Raw genomic sequence first — 23,700 nt, 5'->3', positions numbered from 1 at the left:
TGCCGCAAGTATGTCAAAAAGAAAAACAGAAACCACGTTTGTCATTGTCATGTTAACAGTTACTTCACAGTACAAATACGTGAGTCCCCTGTTGTGGTTGTGAGTCACCTTTATTAGCTTAACTCCGTAGCACTGTATATTCTCTCCCCACCGTATGTATCTTTTTTTCTACCACCCCCTCCTAATGTACAGTCTCCTCCCCATCATAATGTATATATTCTCTGTTAGGATCTATGGGTAACATTGATTACTGTATATTTGCATATCATATATGTCACAAATGTAACATTACTATATACCTGTAGTATGTCCCTACTATGCCATAAATGTCATGATGTCAATGTTGTGTAATGTCATAAATGTCACTATGAATTGAAAATGGGGGACCCTGATGATGTAAACAAGACGAAAGTCTTTCTCTGCTCAGCATCCCCTTAACAATTGTGTGTATTGAGCTGTACTGTATTGTACCCATTCTGCAATCTGTTAAATATTGATTGATTGATTGAACATTTTATTAACAGATTGCAGAATGGGTACAATACAGTACAGCTCAATACACACAATTGTTAAGGGGATGCAGACCAGAGAAATACTTTCATCTTGTTTACATCAGGGTCCCCCATTTTCAATTCCTCATAACATACACGACATACAGATAGACAGTACTGTCTGCTACATCTATACATTTATGACATGCCAGATTTACAAATACAGTATTGTTTGTGATACAGAAATAGTCTAAAAAAGAGAGTATATATACATTTGACGAAGAAACTGTACATTGGAGGAGGTGGGGTGGGGGGACTGTACATTGGAGGTGGTTGGGTAGGCGGGGGTGGGGGGGGGGGGGGACTGTACATTGGATTATCGACGAAACCTTACTTGGTCCCAAGAAGAGGGTCTCGTGTATTAAATAAAGTTTTCATTCATTCATTCACTCTGGATCTGGTAAATCCAGTAGCAATACACACAATTGTTAAGGGGATACAGACCAGAGAAAGATGTGTGTCTTGTTTACATCATCAGCGTCCCCCATTTTAAATTCATAGTGACATTTATGACATACACAACATACATGACATCATGCCATCTATGACATAGGGACATACATGACTTACAGGTATATAGTACTGTTACATTTGTCACATATACGATATGCAAATATACAGTACTGTTACCCAGAGATCCTAACAGTAAATATATATATATATGATGAGGAGGCGACTGTACATTAGGGGGGGGGGGGGGGGGGGGGGTAGGCTCCCTTAAAAGGAGAGTTTCTTTTGCTTTAATCCCTGGAATCACTGGCCTTAGACTATCTACTAACGTATTCTCTATCTCTCTCTCTCTCTAGGTTCATGGCCACTAATGACTTCAGAGCTTCAGAAGGACAGTATGCTGGATGAGGAAGGTCTTGGCCATGCTGTGATGACTCCTAGAGGACAAGAACGGAGGTGCAGGACCTGGCTGTCAAATGGTTTGTAATGCTACAGTATATTGTATGTAGATGTGCATGATGTGGACTAAATAAGAGGTCCTAGATATGCTAAATAATATTGAGAATCACTGGCCTTAGACTATCTACTAACGTATTCTCGCTCTCTCTCTCTAGGTTCATGACCACTAATGACTTCAGAGCTTCAGAAGGACAGTATGCTGGATGAGGAAGGTCTTGGCCATGCTGCGATGGCTCCTAGAGGACAAGAACGGAGGTGCAGGACCTGGCTGTCAAATGGTTTGTAATGCTACAGTATAAATTATTGTATTACCCATCACACTCACCATCAATGACTCCACCATCACCCCCTCCCCCCTAGTCCGCAACCTCTGTGTCATCCTCGACCCCACCCTCTCATTTGACCCCCATGTCCGCTCCATTGTCAAAACTTCATATTTTCACCTCCGCAACATTGCCAAAATCCGTCACTGCCTCTACCCCCTGCTGCTGAATCCCTCATACACGCCTTCATCTCCTCCCTCCTGGACTACTGTAACTCCCTCCTCACTGGCATCACCTCCCGCTCCCTCCATAAACTGCAGATGGTCCAAAACTCATCCGCCCGCCTCCTCACTAACACCCGGTCCCGCGAACACATCACTCCTGTCCTCCACTCCCTCCACTGGCTCCCGATCAAGGAACGCATTAACTTCAAAACACTACTCCTCACCTTCAAAGCCCTCCATAGCCTGGCCTCACCCTGGTCTCAAACTTTTTACACCAAGTACCACCTGAGAACGTAGCTGGCTCTCCAAGTACCACCATATGACCGACGTTAAAATACAGTATTCAGCTATGCACAGTTCACGCAGGAGGCAAATGTATTCCTAATACCATTATTTTGTTACAAAGACTTAAGTTCCTGCATTCTGGTGCAGGAATGTTTGAATTTTTACCATTTAAATTCCAGTGTTTGTGATGGGCATCACAAAGTATTGTATATATAAAAAAAAAAAAAAACACACACATATTCAATACATTTTGAATTGTAACCCTTTAAATGCCAGTTTGTGTGATGGCATCACAAATTATTGTTAAAAATTATTATTATTGTTGTTGTGGTATGGAAGCAAATGAGTGACAGAAGTATTTGAATTTTATCAGACACCGAATTTATAGCATTGAAAAGAATTACTTTGAAAACACGTACCTGAATTGAATTTATAGCATTGAAAATAATTACTTTGAAAACATGTATCTGAATTTTTTCAGACACAGAATTTATAGCATTGAAAATAATTACTTTGAAAACATGTATCTGTTTTTTTCCAGACACCGAATTTATAGCATTGAAAAGAATCACTTTGAAAATCATGTATCTGAATTTTTTTGCTCCGAATTTACCTTATGTGAAATAAAAATTCAGTGTTTAAAATTCAATGTAAAAAATTCGAATGCATAATAAAATTCAATGTAGAAAATTTGATGCATAATTGCGGTGTATAAAATTTAATGTAAAAAATTCGATGCATAATTGCGGTGTATAAAATTCTATATAAAAAATTCGATGCATAATTGCGGTGTATAAAATTCAATGTAAAAAACCATCATCCGGGCTGCGTGAATCCTTTCAGCAACTGGCTTGTCCTTCCGCGTTCCCGTTTGGCGCTCTGATTGGCCAGGTCATGTGACATGAGCGCCGTGGGACGGCAAGTTTTTGCAGGGTTAAGCTTAGGCACTCTTTCGAAGTTGGTTAAGGTTAGAGTTTGTCTTAGAGCGTGACGGCAAGTTCTTTCGACGGTTAAGCTTAGGCACTCTTTTGAAGTTGGTTAAGGTTAGAGTTTGTCTTAGAGCATGGCGATAGAACGCCAAGTAGTTTGCAGGCTGTTCGACGCGGAAATGGGCAAACACGCTATTGGGCGCACATGTCACATGACCTGGCCAATCAGAGCGCCAAATGGGAACGCGGAAGGACAAGCCAGTTGCCGAAAGGATACACTCATCCGGGCTGCGTGTATACCAAACCAAGCCGCATTTCTCGGAGACGCTCTCTGATTGGCACTGACTGACTCTCTCTGATTGGCCACTGACGCGTTTGCCCAATCCGTGACGAGCTGTGTCTTTGCCCATTTCCACGTCAAACAGCCTGCAAACTACCTGCCGTTCTATCGTCATGCTCTAAGACAAACTCTAACCTTAACCAACTTCGAAAGAGTGCCTAAGCTTAACCGTCTAAAGAACTTGCCGTCACGCACTAAGACAAACTCTAACCTTAACTAACTTCGAAGAGTGCCTAAGCTTAACCAGTGTAAAAACAGGCGTCAGCCAATCAGCGAGCGTCTCCGAGAAATGCGGCTTGGTTTGGTATTCACGCATCCGGGCTACCCAGACAGGATAAGCAATCGAGCCTGGATGCAATCGAACTGACTTCTGGCCTATCACTGCACGGCTTTGTCAGTCATGTGATCACACCAACCCGGGAGAAAGATGGCGGTATATACATACGGTGGGGAGAGAAATATACATACGGTGGGGAGAGAATATATACATACGGTGGGGAGGAGACTGTACATTAGGAGGGGGTGGGAGAGAAATATACATACAGTGGGGAGAGAATATATACATACGGTGGGGAGGAGACTACATTAGGAGGGGGTGGGTGGGAGAGAAATATACATATGGTGGGGAGAGAATATATACATACGGTGGGGAGGAGACTGTACATTAGGAGGGGGTGGGTGGGAGATAAATATACATACGGTGGGGAGAGAATATATACATATGATGGGGAGAGAATATATACATACGGTGGGGAGGAGACTGTACATTAGGAGGGGGTGGGTGGGAGAGAAATATACATACGGTGGGGAGAGAATATATACATATGATGGAGAGAATATATACATACGGTGTATATGTATGTATATGTATATATTCTCTCCCACCCCCTCCCAATGTACAGTCTCTTCCTCACCGTATGTATATATTCTCTCCCCACCATATGTATATTTCTCTCCCACCCGCTCCTAATATACAGTCTCCTCCCCACCGTATGTATATATTCTCTCCCCACCGTATGTATATTTCTCTCCCACCCACCCCCTCCTAATGTACAGTCTCCTCCCCACCGTATGTATATATTCTCTCCCACCCCCTCCTAATGTACAGTCTCCTCCCCACCGTATGTATATATTCTCTCCCCACCGTATGTATATTTCTCTCCCACCCACCCCCTCCTAATGTACAGTCTCCTCCCCACCGTATGTATATTCTCTCCCCAACGTATGTATATATACCGCCATCTTTCTCCCGGGTTGGTGTGATCACATGACTGACAAAGCCGTGCAGTGATAGGCCAGAAGTCAATTCGATTGCATCCAGGCTCGATTGCTTATCCTGTCTGCGTAGCCCGGATGATGGTTTTTTACATCGAATTTTATACACCGCAATTATGCATCGAATTTTTTACATTGAATTTTATACACCGCAATTATGCATCGAATTCTTTACATTGAATTTTATACACCGCAATTATGCATCGAATTTTTTACATTGAATTTTATTATGCATTCGAATTTTTTACATTGAATTTTTATTTCACAAATTCAGATACATGATTTTCAAAGTAATTATTTTCAATGCTATAAATTCGGTGTCTGATAAAATTCAAAAATCAGATACATGTTTTCAAAGTAATTATTTTCAATGCTATAAATTCGGTGTCTGATCAAATTCAAATACTTCTGTCACTCATTTGCTTCCATACTGTGGCTCTTGTTGTATTTTGTTATCTTGCTTTCCTTCTCTCTCTTCTCTCTCTCTTCTCTCTCTCTCTTTTCTCTCTCTCCATCTCTCTCTCTATCTCATCCTCTTCTCTTCTGTCTTCGTTCTGTCGTTGAATTTGTGGTTCGTTCTTTTTATTTGCCTTTTTCACTTTTCGTGTGGGGCAGTAGTTCGGTGAGTGGAAGTCCCGTCCCCTCCACGTCGGGGACCAGCACGCCTCGCCGGGGCCGGCGACAGCTCCCCCAGACCCACGCCACGTCCCCACGTCACCTATTCCCCCGTGCTGCCACGTCACCTATTCCCCCGTGGTCCGTAAGGCTATGCCCACGCCTCCCGGCCCGGCCCCCTGGCGCTTTTCTCCGGAGCCCCCCCCCCAGGGCCAGGGGCCTCCCCCTGCCGGCCCCCTGCCACCCCACCATGGCTCACCCCGTCAGGGTCGCCACCCGCCACCTCGCTGGGGTGACGCGGGAGGAGGGGGGGCTCCATGGAGGGCGACGGTTGCTTCTACAACCAGGACTACCAGGACTACGAGCCACGCCACAAGCCGCCCGCCTATGAGCAGAGCCCCGCATAACATTGGGGTCTTGTGCTTGGCACTCCGAGCATGGCACTAACACTGTCACGGTTAGGGGTTTGATTCCTGCTGGGGCCACCCGTTGTGAACGATGTATGCAGTCATTCCAAAGCAGTAATAGAGCTGTGCTATAGAGATGCTGTCATTCATTCATAACCAAACCAAAAGACATTTATAAACAACGTCTTACTAAATGCAGGCTTTCATTTACAACTGAACGGCCATATCACTTGGTTTTTGTATTAATTCTCCTAAAAGTTTTTGCTAAGCTAGACTAACATGGAAGTTTAAGTGAAAGTACACACTTGAGTAAAAGTCAAAGTTTCTACTTTTAAATGTACTTAAGTAGTAAACAGTGAACTTTTTTTCTGACTGTCTATATTCTTCTGCTAGCAGGTGTTTAATCAAAGATCCCCTGTGGGAGAAGCTGTTGCAGGGGAACAATGGGTTCATTTCATTGGAGGCTTTATCGTTGGGTTCAGAGAGGAGGATGTGATCTTTTTTGTTAATAAATGTTTAAATATCTATTCAAGTTGTCATTTTTAACTGGAAAAAGTAGCATGTATGAGGGTAATTGTTACTTTACTTGATATTTGAGCTTCACTGCAGAATGATGTATATTGTGTACAATGTGCACATACACTGAGAATATATTTCAGTGAGGTAGGAGACAGCATGTAAACTTCTGAATTTTTCAATGAGGGACATGCCAATACTGAATTGGTAAAGGGAAGGGTCCTTAAATATGTGGCATTGTATTACTAATCAACCATTTCCTACTGTATTTCCGATAATGTACGGTCATAGGCAGATAGTGGAGTAGCTCTGGCAGAATACTGGGTACACAGTAAATTCCGCTGACTCAAACTGAGTACATTTCACTCAAACTGAGTAAAATTTCTTTACTCAGTTTGAGTCAAATGTACTCTGCGGAATTGACTGTGTAGTACCAGTATTGCATTGGCAGTGTCGGCTAGGCTTCGGGCAACCAAACCTGGCCCAGTGTGTGTGGGTCGCATCTGGGCTGCTTTAGGCAACCGGACGTTCACCGCTTCCGGCAACCCCGGACATGGCCCAGTGTACTCGGGTCGGAATGTCATTGCCGTCTACTTGGCCGACTCTGGCAACCGGACTTGGGCAGATTAATTTCTTCCGGCCTGCCGGATACAGGCCATTAATGGCCACCTGGGCATATCCAACATATGTGTAAAGAAACAACATATTCCAGTTAACGGTATATTTTTTTAATGATTCGTTACGGCGTAGTCAATACTTCCATTTGTATAAATTGCATTAAGCGGCTGAGGAGGCTGAGGAGCTTGGCGCGGCTCATGCGCATGCGCGGCGTAAGCGATAACTGCCGGCGATAAGGGGGCGTGCTAGCGTAGGGTCACGTGGGCTTAGTGGCCAATCAGAGGAACCCGGAAACCCAACTGCGTTGTAGAAAGCATAAACGCTGCCGGGCCGACTCACCTCATGGCGTCGGCCGGGCGGGATACCATTCCAACATGCCAGAGGCAAAGGACTGATGCCACCTGCTTCACAAGCACGGAGCACCAGTGGTGGTTGCAACAAAAAACGACTACTAGTGAAGCACTGCCTCACTAGTAGGAATGCAGCAACCTCCACTGTGGTGTGCACCCATGAAGGGGTAAATTAATAAATGAACTAAAACTCCACCAACACACTGCAGAATGGGCTAGCCCATACACACAATGTTAAGGGGATGCAGACCAGAGAAAAACCAGTCCCGCACACAATTCATAGATTCACAAAAAGCTCACCAGCCCTAGGCCTCAGCCCATCCACCCATGAAAAGGTAAACAAGCCCCTGTCAAAACTCCCAACAGTAGACACCGATTGACCGTCAGCATGAATGGTTAACACTTTCAGAGCCGGCCGTGTTTTCCTTTTTACCCCCTTGAATGCCCATCAACCACTTCAATGTTAGCGTTAATATCGCCTAATCTATGTTTTAAATGTGTCTAATCTGCCCGTCGCTTATCAATGACTCATTTTCCAGTCAACATTGTCGAAGTGGATTGTTTTTTTATCGGTTCATTTCCGTTTTATAGCATTTTGAAAAGCCCTCATTTTCACGGAAAATAAAAAGATTCCGTGATAAACGCCCTGTACTGGAATATTCTAGAACGTTGTCATTTTTCGGCCTATTTATGAATCATTTTCAAATAAACGCTAGATTTTCGATAGTATATGTGTACGTATGCACGCGATTCTCTTAGTTCCTGATAGCTCGCACAGCCAAACAGCCATATCAAACATAGGGGAAAAGCTTATATCTCCGTGAAAACAGGTCTGATTATCCTAAGACTGGTAAAATAGATTCCTTACCTGAGATCAGATGGTATCCAAAAAGATTAATCCAATTCCTGATCGCCATTCTAAAAATCTATCCTTTTATTGATCCAATGCTACGTAGTGTAAAGACATATTACACACTGTTCTGATGGTCCACAATGACTCCGAGCGGCTCGGGGTACATGCGTGAGAACTAAAATGTGGATTCCGGAATTTTTGTTTCTCATCCATTTTCATTGAGTCCATTCCAAAAGGATGCATTACCATCTGGGAGACGATAGGGGGCGCTTTTTTCACATCTGAGCGCCTGGTGGGGCTGGTTTCCCAACGGTAGACTCGGTTGATGAAATATGAATTCAATCGCTAATAAAAAGAATTCACGCTAATTATCGTGCTGGGCATTCAGGGGGCAGGCTGCTAACATGTGTTATGTCGTGGCTGGCATTCAAAGTGTTAAGAGGAGGGAAGACTTTTTAAAAAGACAGCCCTCGGCGGGGAATCAAAGGAACAGTGACCCAGCATCGTAGCATTAGCCACGCGCTCCAGGATAGCTGGGAAAAGGACAACGTTTACCCAGATATCCTGCCCCTTGCGCCAATACACAACTCGGTTGTCTCACAGGCAATAACGAGCAATATCACAAATGCCAGCATTGATGCCTGGTGGCGCAGGCCCTACCTGTGCGCGACCTAGCCCGACAGCTAGCCGCCGCGCGACGTCCCTCGATCCGCTTTCAGAAGACGAGGAAACCCCAGGACAGGCCCGATGCGCTGTTAGAATGTGCCGAGAAGATTCCAGGGGCTGGCAAATCTCCGGCGAAAACCCAACATTGTTCAATTTCCTTCTGCATTTCATAACTATTAGTTCATGGAGTGCACTGCAGCGTCCATGATGGAAACAAAAAAAAGGAAGGGTGAGTGTGACCATGTCCAGTGTCTTATAGGGGGACACTGGGGTGGGGCCTGGTCAAGTGCATGGGTGCATTGTTTTCGTTAATGAAGTACAGTAGGTACTGGAGATAAAGATATATCTCAATATGGCGAAGAGCGAGACACGATGCCAGTAATGCTATATAACTGCACCGCCACTGCTGCCTAACTAACATTAACTGCACCTGCTACTTAACTAACATTGAAAACAGTATATATAAAACAGTATCTGTAAAAAAAAAAGAAAAGAAAAGTGTAATTTATATAATATAGTATTTTTTTTGTTTATGTATGCACTGGTATCGGATCAGTATCGGTATCGGCCGATACCCAAAGCTTAGGTATCGGAATCGGATCGGGAAGGAAAAAATGGTATCGGAACATCTCTAATAACGACCAACCACCTCAAACTGAAACTAAGCAAAACAGAATTGCTTCACCTGCCGGCCAAATCCTCCCCCCTGAACGACCTTTCCATCACAGTGGAGAATGTATCTGTGGCCGTGTCCCCGACCGCCAAGAACCTTGGTGTTGTCCTTGACGACCAGTTGAACTTCTCTGCTCACATCGCAGCAACAACCAGAACCTGCAGATTCCTCCTGAGCAACGTCAGAAGGATCTGCCCCTTCCTGACAAAAGAAGCCACCCAACTCCTCGTCCAATAAACAGTCATCTCCCGCCTCGACTACTACACTGCACTGCTTGCTGGCCTACCGACCACTGCCACCAAGCCTCTTCAACTCATTCAGAATGCAGCCGCCCGCCTGATCTCAAACCTACTGAAGTCAGCCCATGTTACCCCACTTCTTAGAGACCTGCACTGGCTCTCCATCGCCGCACGAATCCGCTTCAAAGCCCTCGACCTGGCATATCGTGTGGCGAAGGGAACGGCTCCCGCCTACCTCCGGTCAATGGTCTCTAACTACACACCCTCAAGACCCCTACGCTCTGCATCTTCTGGCCACCTCAGACCTACTCCTATCCGAGCTCCGGGAGGGTCATCAAAGAGAAGTTGCCTATTCTCGGTCCTTGCCCCACAATGGTGGAACGAACTTCCCACCACAGTTAGGACAGCTGAAACCCGTCCAATATTTCACCATTGACTAAAGACGCACTTCTTCAATCATTATCTGAAATAAAAAAATAAAAATAAACTCTAACCCTAACTAACCTTACTGTCATGCACTATGTCCTAATATACTAACCTACAGTACACTGTAGCACTCAACACTTTGATGAACATTGTTACTCAGCTGATAGAGTTGTACCCTTCCTGCTGTCTTGTTGTACAAAAAGTCGCTTTGGATAAAAGTGTCAGCTAAATGACAAAATGCTAATGTAAGATAACAAGACCTCAAGGAACATCACAGAAAGATTCATGATGTGAAAAACCATATACTTTTGGAGATCAGGTTTGTGGTTGTTACGTTTTACGAGGTCAAAATAGGTAATTATATACAGTGAGGCGTAACCAAATTAAATACCAATATAAAGACAAAAGAGTCTTGATTACACATGAATACAATTTGGATCCACAAGAATCTCAGATTTCCAGTAATACCCAATTTATGCAATTCCAAGACTGTTTAGCGACCCCAGTATGTAGAAATATTCAAATACACCATTTTAAGAATAGGTGGAAATAACACATTTATACTAAACGTCATGGTTTTTGCTATGCTAGCTTTAAAACTGAGCCCCCAGGTCTCTGAGGGTTAATGGATCTGCTATATGTAGAATAGGTGGAATATAATTAACCTCACACCACAGGGTTGAGAATTAATTCTGGGGATCGACTCCAAATTCATTTTAGTTTACCTAAAAATAACCAACTCCACAAAAGAGCTCAGACTCTGGGAGTTCAACGATTCAACTGAGCTCGAGGGAGACAATTGAACAACTTGAGTCAGCTAATCGTAGGGAATGGGGAGAGAGAGAGGGAGTGAAAGGGAAGAAAAATGAATACAGGGGTTGGGAAAGGAGAGAGCGAGAAGAGAGAAAAAAAAAAGAGGGAATCAGACAGCTTAAGCTAGCTAATGAGGTCATGGGGGGAAGAAGGGAGGTAGAGAGAGGGTCTTAGGTGATTGGAGGAGACGAGGAGGAGGAGAAGAGGATGAGGAGGAGGGGGGATAGAGGGAAGATGATGGGAAAAAGAGGTAAAAGGAGAAAGGAAAAGGCGAGGATCGATACAGATGCAGACGGGGGCGTGCGGGGTCACAGGGGCTCCCTGGGAGTTCGTAGCCTTCGTAGGAAATCAAAGGAGCCCCACAGCGTCCAATCAACATGATCTATTTCGCCGCAGGGGGTGGGACATGAGATGAGAGAGAGAAAGTGGAGACCAGGGTTGTATGTTAGTGGTTAGAGGTCATAAAGACTGCAAACAGGCAATATGTCTACCTGCCTGTCTGTCCATCTGCGCCGTGATTGATTGATTGAACATTTTATTACAGATTGCAGAATGGGTACAATACAGTACGGCTCAATACACACAATTGTTAAGGGGATGCAGACCAGAGAAAGACTTTCGTCTTGTTTACATCAGGATCCCCCATTTTGAATTCATAATGAATTGTAAGTAAGGGTGCAATTAGCACCGTGCAATCCATTCTTTGTAGATCCCGCCCTCTGTCTTTATTCAAAAGAGTCTTGATTATAGTCATAGACAGAAATCCATTTGTTGTGTGCATTGTATTTCAGCCTGTACTGGCTGCCGCGGTTACCGCATTATCGCGGTATCGCTATCAAGTCATGCTCACCGCAGAGTCAAGCTCATTACCGCATCACCGGCTGTTTTCAAAAACATTTATAATAATAATAATAATTATAATTGTGTATAGATTATTTTCTTCACGCCATGTGTACGAAAGTTTCCACTCGCAGTTGCACAATTAACATTCTGATCGAACCCCAGAACGTGCTACGGAGAGTTTTCTGCAAAAAACATGAATCTCGTAGCAAAACCCTATCGAAGGGCATTCGGATGTTGTAAATGCTGCCGTTTTGATCCCGAAAAAGTGGTCACGGTTAGCGAGGACAGGTAAGTTCTGGTTCTTTTCAGGAGCAGTAGATATGCCATATTGTGTGTGTGTGTGTGTGTGTGTGTGTGTGTGTGTGTGTGTGTGTGTGTGTGTGTGTGTGTGTGTGTGTGTGTGTGTGTGTGTGTGTGTGTGTGTGTGTGTGTGTGTGTGTGTGTGTGTGTGTGTGGACTGGACTGAACACTCACTCAACATGGGACATCATATTCCATACCATGCGGAGGGGCGGCCTGGGTGTTCCCAACTTTGAATGGACGTACATTGCCACAAGACTCAGTCATCTTCTCAACATGCTGAACAGTGACGACTAGCACGTCAGAGAGCAGGCCAGAGCCTCTCTGTTCTTAGACCTGCAGATACGCAAGATCCCCCTGGTGTGTGGGTCGGATCCAAACTTCCTGGGTTACAAGAAGAAACCAAGTTGAAAGCTGGAGAGCCGCGTCCCCGGATTCGGGGTGTGGTCTTACTGGCCAGACCTGAATGACCTACAGCAGGGCTATTCAACTAAATTGTTCAGGGGGCCACATTGTCAGAAACCCAAGGGGCCAGGGGCCGGACTGCCACGGCGCCTCCCCGTGCTATGAATATATGTACACTTGACACAACACGCAACCACATTTTCACAACTTTTATTTAACAACATTGCAAAAGTAGTATACTTTTCAAAAAAAGTGCTTCATTTATGTGCCACATCTGCAACATCTCCTGCAGAAAGTGCTTCATTTATGACTGTGCAACAACTGCAACATCTCCTCTTCAACATTTCAATATAAAAATAAAATAAAAAACAAACAAGTGCATGATGTGCATCTGAACATTCTAACATCAACACTTGAACAAAAAAACACATTTATAGTGCAGCTGAGCTTATGAAAAAGTGCTTCATGTCTGTGCAACAACAGCAAATCACAGCATCTTATTAGCACTTATTGTCCACTCTTAACTCTCAAACATCAGCGGGGTGGGGGGCAGACAGGCCTAGCCTACATACACACATCTAATGAGAGCGATTGCACTTATTTGACTGGGCAATGGCAGAGAAAGAGGGTTCATAGGAAGTGAGGGCTACCCGCAAACAGTGATGCAAATGCTCATTTGTCAAGGAGGCACGTTGCTTGTTTTAATGGCATTCATGTGAGAGAAACTGGATTCACAGGTGTATGTTGAGCCAAACATTGTTAGCACAGATATTGCCAGCGTTTTTATTTTGGGGAATGTCTTGACATGAATACACTTTATCCAAAATGTTGTGGTGGATTCATTCTCAAGTGCCTGCTTCAGAGCAGATGATGCTTGCATGTCAATTATTTCAAGTTGCAGGAGACCTTCATCAATGTGAAGTGATGCAAGGAATTCTTGTCCTTTTGTGGAAATAGCAGCTACATTGGCAAATGGGTTGCTCACAAAATGCATCAATTCTCTGGACATGTCAAATTCATCAAATCGACTTGCAAAGTTTTCCCTCAATTTATCAATGAAATCTGTCATTAATTGAGTGACTTTTGGCTCAATTGTGCGTGTTAACGTTGACATGAAAAAAAAAATATATATATTATCATGTAATCTTTGGCGGGCCGGTCAGAATCATCCCGCAGGCCGGATCTGGCCCGCGGGCCGCCAGTTGAATAGCCCTGACCTACAGTGTATGCGGCTGGTCCAACATGGCCCTGGAGTGGGTGGGGCCAGACTCAGACACTGTTAATGTTTCTGAGGAGATCATCTCTGACCCTACCATCTCCATGAAGGGCACCATTGACATCTGTGGAACATGGCATGAACTGCCACTTACCAACAGTGTTGTGCTAGTTACTGAAAAATAGTAACTCAGTTACTTTACTAGTTACTTCATTTCAAAGTAACTTCGTTACTGTACTAGTTACTTACACCCAAAAGTAATGAGTTACTGTGAAAAGTAACTATTTAGTTATTTAAAAAATAAATAAATAAAAAATTGCTCAAGTCCCATGCCCCATATACTCAAAATCGGTTGATCAACTTGACAGTTTCCATTCACATCACCGAACTCTGCTAAGCAATGTGGTCTAGAGCGTTTCATTATATATTCCCTCCCCGCCGTATGTATATTTCTCTCCCACCCACCCACCCCCTCCTAATGTACAGTCCCCTCCCCATCATATGTATATACTCTGTCAGGATCTAGGGGTAACAGTACTGTATATTTGAATACCGCTTATGTCACAAATGTATCAGTACTAAATACCTATATGTCCCTATGCCATAAATGTCATGTATGTTGTGTATGTCATAAATGTCTATATGAATTGAAAATGGGGGACCCTGATGGAAACAAGACAAACGTCTTTCTCAGGTCTGCATCCCCTTAACAATTGTATGTATTGAGCCGTACTGTATTGTACCCATTCTGCAATCTGTTAAATAAAGTTTTCATTCATTCATTCATTCATTCATTCATTCATTCATTCATTCATTCATTCATTCATTCATTCATTCATTCATTCATTAATTCATTCATTCATTCATTCATTCATAACCATCTTGCAGCGTTGTTTAAGATATCAATCAAAGCATTGCAACGTTAGAATAGTTAGGATATCAATTGTGCATGAAAGGACTATATTTATATTGTTTGATTAGTATTATGAGATTCCCTGGCAGATTTCGTACAGTCAAAATCCGTTGATCTTGAGTTTCAGTGAACACATTGCACTCACCAGTCTGCGGTGGTCGAGATGTAACATTAGTCCAGTTGACTCCAGCAGCCCTTCAAACATGTTCTTTATCTCGTTTCCATGTTGTATATTAATTATCTCTCCAAGTAGTTGCTAAATGGTTTGTTAGTTCGTTATTATTACTGCGTTCTTATTATGTAGATGCATAGCGAGCGTCCTCTTGTTGTTTACTATAGAGAGCGTCTATTTCTTTCCGTAGCCTCATTTCTGGTTTGCGTATTTCTGATTGGCCAGTGGCCACTAACTGACGCTGTCTGGTCAGAGAACGTCAGAGAACGTCTGTCAGTGGCCAATCAGAAATGAGCAAACCAGAAATGAGGCTACGGAAAGAAATAGACGCTCTCTACAGTAACCGAAACAAACGCAGGCGAAATAAGGACGCTCGCTATAAATCTACATACAAAGAACGCAGTAACGAACTAACACACCATTCAGTAACATAAGTAGTGTTACTGAATTAAAAAAGTAATGCGTTAGAGTACTATTTACGGCAAAAAGTAACTTTGTTACTGTAACGCGTTACTTTGTAACGCGTTAGTCCCAACACTGCTTACCAATGCCCGTGGCCATCTCATTTCGGCACAACAACAATGCCAACGTCAACACTGGACTGAGCTTAAACTGCAAGGGAAGCTTGCCTGTCTCCCTGCCGCTGACCACTCTGTCTCGCACGCAGTTTTAAAAAATGTAGCTATTGATGAGAGCATCATCATTTTCACTTTAAAAGCTAGGCTACAGGTTTTACCATCGAAGCTCAACCTTTCCATCTGGTTCCCTGGCAGTCATAGCCCACACTGCAGTGGCGGCTCGCCACTAGGGGCGCTCGGGCGCCGCCCCCCCTCAGGCCCTACCCTGGTTATATGAGAGAACAAGAAAAATAAGTTTTTAGTTTTTAGTTTTATAGCCCTATAAATAATATAAACATGTTTAAAATGAATAATATTTACTCATTTTAAGTATGTTTGTATTTCCAATGCACAATATAACGTTATTATCGCAATTAAAAAACACTCGTTTTCCAGAGCAGGAAGTGACATCATGTTTTTTTTATTTTTTAAATTTTTTCGTATTTCTCTGCCCGGGCTATACGCGATAGCGCTCTGAGTGCGCGTCACAGTTTGATCGCTGTATCCGTCACAGCCAATCAGTGCATAACGCGTTGTGCGTTGAAATATGACTATTATGTTGGAATCCGGGCGCGATTTGAAGCGGTCTAGCCAGTAGCGTCAAGAATATCTGTAGCCGCATTTCGCGGAGACGCTCTCTGATTGGCCGACGCCAGTATTTTTTTCCGTAGCAGAATTTCACAGAGACGATCTCTGATTGGCCGAATCCAATTTCTAATGTTCCAATTCTAGGTTATTCCTAGGTTGGTCGTGGAGATAGTTGTGTTGTTGTGAGAATGATGCAGGCAGCTGTTTGTCTTAGACCAGGGGTCGGCAACCTGCGGCCTCGAGGCCGCATGCGGCTCTTTAGCCAATCAGCTGCGGCTCCCTGGCCCTTTTTTTTTTTTTTTTTTTTCTTTTTTTTTTTACTTTTTTTTTTTTTCCTACTTCTTTTTTTCTCTTATTTTGGAGATCGATGTCATACTGTGACACTGAAATGAAAAAATATTTCATCAACTAAGATATTTAGTCAACAAAAGGCTTGCCTGTATGCCTGAACAATTTACTTTTATTGATTTTCCACAAATAAGGGAAGGACTCTAATAGAGCTGCATCGTTCAGGGTTTTATTTCAAAGTAGGTCTACAGATGTCAGTGTTTTTTCTCCTTTTCTGTGTTTTATTTAAAAGTAGGTCTACACATGGTAGTATTTTTTCAAAGTGGACTACTTTTTATTTGATAAATGTTCCACAAATAAGGGAAGGACTCAAATATACCTGAATAGTTCAGGGTTTTATTTCAAAGTCGGTCTACAGTGTTTTGTCTCCTCTTCTGTGTTTTATTAAAAAATAGGTCTAGTATTTTTTCTCCTCTTCATAAGAGTTTGAGGTTTTCGTTTGTTATAACAGGTAAAAACAGCAATTAAAAAGTAAATATTTTTCTTTTTGTTGCTTTATAATCCCATTAATGCAACAAACTGTGTGCTATAAGTATAAAGTATAATAAATCGCAAATTACTTTGGGTATGCAATTGTCAGGCATTTTATGCTAAATGTGGGGTATGCTTGGGGATATATAAAACGTTATACACTGTGTTATCTTCATTTTAAGGGTAAATAGGTTGTGCGGCTCCCTGAGCATTTTATTTTGTGGGACGGGGGAAAAGTGGCTCTTTTGATACTAAAGGTTGCTGACCCCTGTCTTAGACGAGCGTGCCGTGACTGCAAGTTCTTTAGACTGTTAAGCTTAGGCACTCTTTCAAAGTTGGTTAAGGTTAGAGTTTGTCTTAGAGCATGGCGATAGAACGCCAGGTAGTTTGCAGTCTGTTCGAGCGGAAATGGACAAAGGAATGTACTTGTGTTGTGCTAACGAGCTAACACTTGGCTAACAAGCTATATGGCGGATGCAGTCTGGAGACAGACTACAGTGGACAGTGGTCTGGAATACATCATCAGTGGATTATACACGTTTATCAAGCTCTCCTGCCCTGGACGTTTCAACTAAACAGTGAGTCTCTCTCTCTCTCTCTCTCTCTCTCTCTCTCTCTCTCTCTCTCTCTCTCTCTCTCTCTCTCTCTCTCTCTCTCTCTCTCTCTATCTCTCTCTCTCTCTGTGGTTAACGTTAACGTTTGTAAATCGTTTTTTTAGGAGCAGTACTGTTAGGCTACTGCTGGCCATTCATGAAGCGAGACATTGCTGATTGTTTATTTATTTTATAACACAAGAATATGACTACCAACTGCCTAGCCAGCCGTGTATCAATCTTGGATGCAATAATAACGTTACCACCACACTGACTATGTCGATGGCTCATTGATTTAACTACTGCAGCTCTCTCGGATTGAAAATACGTGGATTATGGCTTGTTCAATATCGTCTATGTTTGAATGAATGAATGAATGAGAACTTTATTAACAGATTGCAGAATGGGTACAATACAGTACGGCTCAATACACACAATTGTTAAGGGGATGCAGACCAGAGAAAGACGTTTGTCTTGTTTACATCAGGGTCCCAGATTTTCGATTCATATCGATAGTTTAATAGCTAGCCTTGGCTCGTTTAACAATATGCAAAATATGTGTACAGCCCTGTACTCATACTGAAGTTATTCTTGGTATATAATAGGTCTGATTGTGTAACGAATCGATTCCACGTCGCGCTGTGTGTGAGAGAGAGAAGGAGAGAGGGAGAGATCTGCCTGTGTTTGGAGACGAGGCGAGTTTTGTTTCTAACTTTTCTATTTATATATTGTGTTTCAAGTTGTGAATTAGAGTCTAGACTATACTTTATTTGACTGGTTGTGTGTTGTTGTAGTAACAGCTGAGCGACTCGTTCATAAGAGCCGATTCATTGCCGTGAGCGTGAGTCGAATCGCTCACGTCTTGCCATGAGTCTGTTGCGTGGTACTGTACTGTACATGTTTGCAAAATGTTTGGTATAGCGCCCCTAGTGGCGAAGTACCCACCGGCCGCCACTGCCACACTGCATACACCATGGTCACGAACAGACAACAGAAACCATGTCTCACATACTCATTGCTTGTCATGCATACAAAGGGCTCTACACTTGTAGGCATGATAGGATCGTGGATCTGATTGCAGACAGTGTCAGTTACACACTCGGGTCACCTGCAACAGTACTGTATAAGCACACCAGTGTGAAGCCATATATGTTCAATCTGTGTAGTGACAATTCACTGTTCTATGATATTTCATCAAACACCCCCGATGTTGTTGTGTGTAATGAGAATAACAGAGAGGTTCTCATCCTAGAAGTTGGCTGTACGTTTGACTACAGTCTTGAAGAAGCCTTTACAACCAAAATGTTGAATTATCAACTGTTAGAGCATACCATATCACAACTGGGCTACAACTGTAAACTTTTAGTCTTCATATTTGGAAGCCTGGGTCATGTTCATAAGTTGGGTGTTAGAGGCCTTCAAGATGGCTGGTCTTCCGAAGAGGAGAGCCAAACCGTTAGCAAGATATTGCTCAGTGTCAGCTAAATTATTGGCAGCCGCGTAATTTGGAGAAGACGCTGCTATCTGTATCCATGAGCTGTGTGTTGATTGCCAGCAGTGCCGTCTGGGAGAAATGCAAGGCCCTGTGCGAGATTTAAACGCGAGCCCCCCCCCCCCCCCCCCTAAAGGTTAAACTTTTTTTTTTTTTATTATTAATTAATTATTATTTTTATTTTATTTGTGCATACAGTCAACGTATTCTTAAATAATAGCGCTGCCCGAGGCTGGGCATACAGTCAACGTATTCTTAAATAATAACGCTGCCCGAGGCTTAGTGGCAATGCACCTGTACAGTCGTACACCTGGCAGTAACAGGGAAAATGCATAAAACACCCCTGGAACCTGATAAACAAGCTTAAAGCCAGGTTCATTTTTCAAGCACGACGTGCAGATTTGCAGTTTTGCCTTATTTGAATCGAACTCTATAAGCTTAGTACACACGTCACAAACTGCATGATGCAACACACCGAGTGAGAGAGAGAGAGAGACAGAGAGAGCGAGAGAGAGAGAGAGAGAGAGATCCACGGCGGGAACAGAATAGATTGTATTAAAAACTCACCCTAACGCAGAATCAGGTCCAAGAGGAAGGAGACGACCGCGGAGATGACAAAGTTCACCAGTCCCATGATATTGTCCCCCCCCCCCCCGTTGGGATGAACTTGGGAGTCTGTTCCTAGTTTATCTGCCACACGTTAGCACTCGATAACGTAGCTAGCTAGCTAGCTAGTTAGCTGTCCCTGCCTTTAGCTAAGCTACTAGCCGACATGGCTAGTCTGACTGTACGTTCTAACATGCAACAACTTTCATCTTCAGTCCATCTGCCGAACGTCCTCTTCGTCTTGGCATAACCTAATCACTATACTTGGTATTGATAAGCTTACGGCACGCAGCGGAATTTCTTCTGCTCCGATGCTGCACATTTGGTTTTCAAAAGTAGGATGCTCTTGGCCAAGACATCCACTCGCTCCCGTGGATAGTGCCGTATAGACCCCGTACCTGTACCCACTCCCCTCGTGGATAATACCGGTCTTCTTCACATCTCTCTACCGACTACCAGACCGACGCCAACCAGCTCCCCCTAGTGTTAGTCCTCCCAAAATGCTTTGCACAAATGTAAACGGGTCATTGAATGAAACCAATAGTATATCTTCAGAGCCGCAGAGCCCGGAACACTATTCTACAAACGTGTCTAATGTGAAATATATAAGCATGTAAGCAAAACTAGATTTTAAGTCTGTGATGGAAAGTGATTGTTAACATTCTATAAGCTCTATTCTATATTTTATTTTTTTCGCGATGCCCCGCTTCTCGCAAGGCCCTGTGCGACCGCACTGCTCGCACGCCCCTAGCGGCGGCCCTGATTGTCAGGTTCATCATCCATGTGTGTGTGTAACTTTGGTTGCCATTGTCAATTTGGGCACGAATGTATCAGAATAACCCACAATGTGTAAGTGCACTGATAATATTTGTGTCCTATAAACATTGGGTCTCATTCCCGAATATTTTCCAAAGAGTTCTCTTGGAAGACTTATCTTGGAACCGACTGAGACAGAATCTACGACAAGTTCACTCTGAGTCCTCAACATGCTGGGAAGATGTCTTAATGACTCAAACTGTCTGAGCTGAGATACCGCAATGAGTAATTGCACCGCTCTGAAACATGAACGCGCGTTCCCGTCCGAAGCTCCTTATAAGGCAGCCAATAGGGAAGTGTGCAGATGAAATCGCAAAAAGTCAATAGTTAGACACACCTGTCCAGCTCATTAGAATGCAACTGACTATGCAGCCGTGTGAAAATGGTTGCCGATAGGAAGCGCTTTGCAACCGATCAAAATTAGATTAGATTAATTGTATTGTCATCATATAGTACAGCTTGTGGTGCGTGCGCACACACACACACACACACACACACACACGCGCGCGCGCGCGCGCAGTACTGTATAGCCTACTCGCGTAATGAATGAACGCAGTATAGGCTTATATTATTCTAATCATGACTTGTTTTATTAGGAGAGCAGCAAATATACTGCACTGCCCGCCCCGTAGACATAGTACAGTCCACCATGCAGTCCTCTGGTACGCCAGACTCTGTTGGCCTTAATATGTGTACTGTACTTACTGTACGTAGGTAGGGCAGAGCATATATTATCTACTAAATCCTAATGAAACAAGTCATTAGAATAATATAAGCCTATATACCAGGGGTGGGCAATTATTTTTCCCGGGGGGCCGAATGAGCAACTGAAAATATGTTGGAGGGCCGGGCCAAAATTCCAAACTCAATTATGCATAATATAAATTGTATTTCTATATAAAAAGCAGTAAATGGCATTGTTTTGACCCCTGGTAAGAGTGTATGTTATTATTTGGCAATTAAAAGGTGAGGTTAGCTTTCAAAAATATCATTTATTCAAATAGAATTTATTTCCAAAATGATAAACAAAATGTGAAACATTAATAACAAAGGGTATGTATGAAAAAGTGCTATACAAATAAAGTTATTATTTTCAGGATTTTCTTAGCTTTCTAAAGACATCACATCATCTTATAGCCAAAATAAACAAGACATGTCACTGAACTGTGTAAAGAAAAGTGTCCCAGTAGCCTTTTTTACTTTACATGCCTATATTAAACATTTAATGTTTTCAGAACTGTGCAAAAAAAAGAAAAAAAAAATATCAAGTGTCCCATTTCACTTGTTATATTTCCACATTTTAGTGTTCTTCAGCTCTTTTTATTTTCATTCAGTGTGATACATCCAGTCTCTGTTGAGCTTTAACAATTCCATCAAAGTCAGGTTGCATGTCTGAGGTGGAGATGCAAAGCACAGCTGCCAGATGTTCATCAGTGAGAGAGGATCTGTACCTGGACTTGGTAAACGTCATGACTGTGAATGTCTGTTCACATATAGGTGGATCCAAAGAGAACCAACATCTTCTGAGCATGTCTTCTCATGTTTGGAAAGTTCTCCTCCTTGAGAGCAGAGTAGAACTCTAGCAGTGATGCTTGACTTAAAGTGCTCTTTCAGTAGTGAATCAGACTGCAGGTCAATGAGTTCAAGCTGAACATCAGTGGGTGCACTATCAACACTGCAGGTAAAGGGAGAGGAAACCAGCTGCATTTCATCCTCAACCTTTTTGAAATCTTGAAAACGCCTTGAAAATTCATCATGCAGTGCTCCCAACATGGATGAGTACCTGTGCCGGTGATCAGCTGATGGTTTGACTTCTTTCAGGGTTTTCATGTGTTTGAGATTGTTGCTGCCTAGTTGCCTTGAAATTAATTGCAACTTTGTCATGAAGGTTTTCACATGGCTATGCATTTCATGAGCAAAAATGCCCTTGCCCTGCAGTTGTGTGTTCAGTAGGCATGGGTACCGTTCACATTTGAACCGATACGGTACCGGTACCTGTGAATCGATACCGGTACCCAACGGTAGGCCTACCCTTTTTCTGTACTTTAGGTCGCTTTCACATATAGTTTTGGTGGACTCGGTGCGGTTCTGGTGGTGAAGTTGCAACATTGTTGCATTCTTTATTTGGTTCGTCTGCGTTCACATAGCAATTTGTCAGGCGCACCGAACTTTCTGAACAATGTCACGCGGTCGAAAAGGGCGCTCATCTATTGGACGGAAATGTGTGTGTGTGGCTCCAAGCCCGTGTGTGCGCGCGCGCGTGTGTGTCTGTGTGTGGACTGCGAGCCCTCCAGATCAGCGGAGGCGGAGTTGTTTATTTTGACGTGACATTGATCCATTGTTCTATTGAAGCCCATTACCACCATCCTCTCGCTAAACAACTTGTACACCACGTTGTTTTTATGAGTGCCCACAAGTAGCTGTTTTATTTGTTCTTCTGCCCATATGTGTACAGTGTGCTTGTTTTGCAGTGAATGCCGAGCGCCTTGGTAATAATATAATAAGCCGCGTTTTTTCTTCCTTCTATCCAAGATGCACAGTTAGATAGATAGATAGATAGATAGATAGATAGATAGATAGATAGATAGATAGATAGATAGATAGATAGCTTCCGAAGAAGGGTGTTCACGTGAGCAGTGGCGTCGCGTGGGTAAAATAACAGGGGAAGCCAAAAAAAAATTATATAAAAAAAAATTAGTAAATATTTTTATTAATATTTTTATTAATATTATTTTTTTTTGTCAAGCAGTCACCATGTACACTACAGTATGGCTCGGCGGCCAGTCAAACTTTCTTTTTATTTATTTAACAGATTGCAGAATGGGTACAATACAGTACGGCTCAATACACACAATTGTAGACCAGAGAAAGACGTTTGTCTTGTTTACATCAGGGTCATTAATACTGCTGGAGCATTGGTTCATTTTTGGTCCGATTTTTCCTTGGACGATTTTGCGCGCCGCGTGGGAGCAAATTCGAGACACATATTCGGTTGCAAAAAGGTGTCCCACGGTCTCCTCTATGGCCGTGAATACGCGGATTGGAATCACGGCGCGCCCGTGGGACACTTTTCCGTTTTGGCGAGTTTATTCCACGCTTGCGGCTTTCCTTTTCAAAGCATTTTCGGGGCTACATGTGAATGAGTAAAGGTTGCGGGACGCCCAGATGTTTCCACGATAGAAAGCTCGCGTGGATCCCATAATAGGCTCACTTAATACAGCGTTTTTAAAATCACGCAACATTTTCAGGGTCGCGAGCCGACCTTTTGCCCTCGTTTTCTATGATGGAAGTGATTTAGGAAAAGCTTCGGCACGCCGAGAGGTACCCGTGGATTTAATCTCGGGAGGATCGGGGCAATATTCGGCCCG

Source organism: Notolepis coatsorum, assembly GCF_963971535.1.
Source record: "Notolepis coatsorum genome assembly, chromosome: 3".
Taxonomy (NCBI): Eukaryota; Metazoa; Chordata; class Actinopteri; order Aulopiformes; family Paralepididae; genus Notolepis; species Notolepis coatsorum.
The sequence above is the reverse complement of the archived record's forward strand: the minus strand, read 5'-3'. Positions refer to the sequence as shown.